Raw genomic sequence first — 3536 nt, forward strand, 5'->3', positions numbered from 1 at the left:
GCCCATGAGAGAGCTTTGGAATGAAAAAGATCTAAGCGAATAATTTTGTGTTTTCCGACTGATTGAATAACGAATAACGACAAATACAAATAATCGCGATCTGTAATTACTTTCTCGAGAAAACATTGACATGCCCGTAAGAGTAATATATTGTCTACACGTCGAAATGAAGAAACAGACCAAAAGTCATATGAATGAAGTGGCTAGTTGTTCATCGTGACCTGTATCTAATATTTATGTGAATCTGCGGGGAATCGGTATGTTTTATTTGAAAGTTTCACTGTTACTAAAAACTCCATGTCTTTAAACAATTCCAACCCCTTTCGTAAGCAGGCTACTGTCTTTAAGAGCAATACTTTCTCGAAGACCAGGAGCTAAGAATAAAGGATATACCGAATAAAGACTTAAGAGACAGAGGTTATGATTCAGCGGTCAATAGGCCTACATCTGTACCGGGGTGTCTTCGACAAGCTCACCCGTATTTTTAGAAAATTAGAGAGAAATTTAGAGCATTTTTTCATATATCGTCTTGACGGTGTGATGCCAAACTGCAAAATTTAATACCTGCACAATTAGATACTGATGATTTATAAAACAGGCCTATGCTTACAATTTTTTTTGGGGGGGGGGAAGCTAAGCGAAAAAATTATATGCGAATCAATCTGAAAATAGCAAATACCATTGTGTTTAGAATTTTTGGCAAGTAATACAACCATAACAGCCAATGTGTTGATTTTTCCTCTTTAAAGTAAACACATTTTCACAGTAGTTTTAATAATTGTACAAATCGTTTGGTGGTTGAGCGATACCAAGTTGTCTTCTCCGGCGGGTTTGAGATAAATCCCGCTTCACTTGTTAAGTTACAAGTCTAGACAGGACAAGGTTTGGCGGTTCCTTATCTCTGCTGGCATCACCTGCAAACGATACATTGAATGAAGCTTCAGCAAACGCACTTCTTTCACTAGCGAGTGTATTAAAAGGGAAGCTCATTGCGCAGAGACACGCTGGCGTGTCGGCGCTTTATTCTCATAGCGTCGGTGTCAGGGCTGGGAATAGCAGTCGGGTCAGCCTGCCGTGACATTTCACATTTCAGGCCACCACAATTTGTACGGGAAGGGAATCTGGATGTCGGCAAAACCTCGAAAACTTTGTAAGAATTTAATACATTAGTTGAAACTGAAGACAGACCCGAATCACCGAGGTTTAAAAACACGGGGGCTCTTTTAACAAGCCCTGTAACGTAGCATCTAATTCGAGTATTTTTTTTTTTTTTTACAGATTAAGTAAAGCTGTCAAATGAAAGAATTCAATGTATAATTAAAGGTTTCAAATAACAGGTACGAATACAATAGATGAAATCGGAGACAACGTGGCCAAAGTTAAACAGGCGGTGCGTAAACCAAAACTCGGAGATAACAGAAAACAATACAGATAGCTGGAGATAATGACTGGCAACAGCGACATTTATCAATGAGTAGCCAACTGCGCAACGCAGTTGCCTACTCATTGAGAAATATAAATAATACAAATTTACAAAGGATGTTGCACTTCCAATAAATGCATCAGACATTTTAGCCCCCGTTCTATCGGATTTCATACGAGTTAACCTGCGTCATTAATTAAATCAGCGAGCACAGTCGGTGAATGACATAAATCGCTGCGTAGCGATTGGCATCTTAAGGACAAATCAGTGTCTATTAAATACAACTGAAATTAAGTTATAGTCCTTGCAACTGACATAAAATAAACGTGAAACTTTTATGTAGGAGACATGCATTTAGATTACGACTGTTTAAAAAAAAAAAACAGCCATCGAATGCTTAAAATGACCAAAATTTCTTACACATACCGTAGGTAATACAATATTTGTCTTAAAAAAAAATAAAAATAAGCGTAAATCAGATAGCCTAATGATTTACACCAATGTAGTTTTCACAATCCGCTTGCGACACTGTTGATAAGTAGAAAGCGCGCGCACAGAATGGGCCACTCATTCAAACTTAAATGAAATCATATTACTAGCTTTCGTTTTTATAGTCTTTCCCCTTCAATTTTTTTTCCTTTAAAAATTATATTCAGGTTTGCACAGCCATCAAAGCAGTTGTTTCTAAAAATTTCAAAAGTGTACAAGCGAAAAATATACCTATAAAGCCAGTTAAAATGTTAACAATCCCAGCTTTTATATTTCAAAAGAATATTTTGACTCCGATCTAATATAAATAACCAACTAAACATTTCAGTTATGTATCACTAAACCCAACAGTAAAATAGTTTCCAAATTCCCCTTTTCGGTTACAGCTCTATTATTTTAGGGTGACTGGATGTGGCTGGAGCGTTTGCTGCCGTCCGAAGTCAGGATATAGAACATTTATTACGCATACATTACAATAAAACAAGTCTGACGAATTTATTTAAAAGTTTTATATTTTGTAAAACTATTGTGTCTGTACTTAAAATTATCATCGAACAAAACAAACCCAAACACAGCGGTAACTCATTCCCAAGAGGCTTCCATGGTGAGCTACCCAGCGGTAAAACGAAGGATAAACCCCCACACCGCACATAGAAGTGATGTATTATTACTATAATAAATTAGAGGGGGGCATCGCCAATTATATGAAATATAGATTCGTTCTTAGAGAGAAAGTGCGCCGGCTGCTACTCCTGCAGACACTTTGCTTCCACAGCCTTTTCACGGGGCGACTTTCACATTAGCTTTCTTCTTTCTTACAAAAACAAAAAACGACAAACAATAACAGCAACAACACTAATAATAATAATAATAAACAAAAGGTTAGGACCATAAAGTTGGAAAGCGATACCAAAAAAATCGGCAGCTGGAAGCTGACAGGGAATGATATTTACAACCTTGAGGAGAAATTCTAAATCACTGTTGAATTTGTTAAATAGGTTACAATCTATACCTGGCGAACATTTGACAGGAACCGGTTAAAGAACAGTATGAAATGCGTTTTGTAAAATTTAAGAAATGGCAGTAAATTCTCAGAAGCAGTTCAGAGGAGCGATAATCTCCCCGTCCTGCTTTGCTTACGAAGAGGAGGCCTCGGTCTACATGTGGGTGTTTCATTGTTTACAGTTCATTTAATTCGTGTTCCTTATTCATGTGTTTTTGTTTTGTGACTTAAAAAAACTCAATATATGGCCCTGGGTACTTCATTTAGCTGCTTTGGTTGGAGCATAAATAATCAGAATCCCTGGGGCATCCATGCAGGACAGAGTAACATTTCTTATTAACAAAAATAAAAAAAACTCACAATGTCTCACTGCAATGGCCCAGAAAGCGGAAAGTGTAACTCTGATGTAGTCGGGCAGGTGAAGAGGGAAATATATCTGCCCTGTGCTTCCTGGATGTCCCCCCCCCCCCCCCCCCACCCATGACATCCCAGGTCCCCAAAAGGTCACGACTCATTGGTCCCATCATAAGGTACCCACATGGTCCCGACAGTGTCACCGTTCCGATGTGGCAAGTTAATTACAGCCGGGCCTCTCACAGTGGAACAAACAAGGCTTCACTG

The sequence above is a fragment of the Paramormyrops kingsleyae genome, chromosome 11 (genome assembly GCF_048594095.1).
Source record: "Paramormyrops kingsleyae isolate MSU_618 chromosome 11, PKINGS_0.4, whole genome shotgun sequence".
NCBI classification, from domain to species: Eukaryota; Metazoa; Chordata; class Actinopteri; order Osteoglossiformes; family Mormyridae; genus Paramormyrops; species Paramormyrops kingsleyae.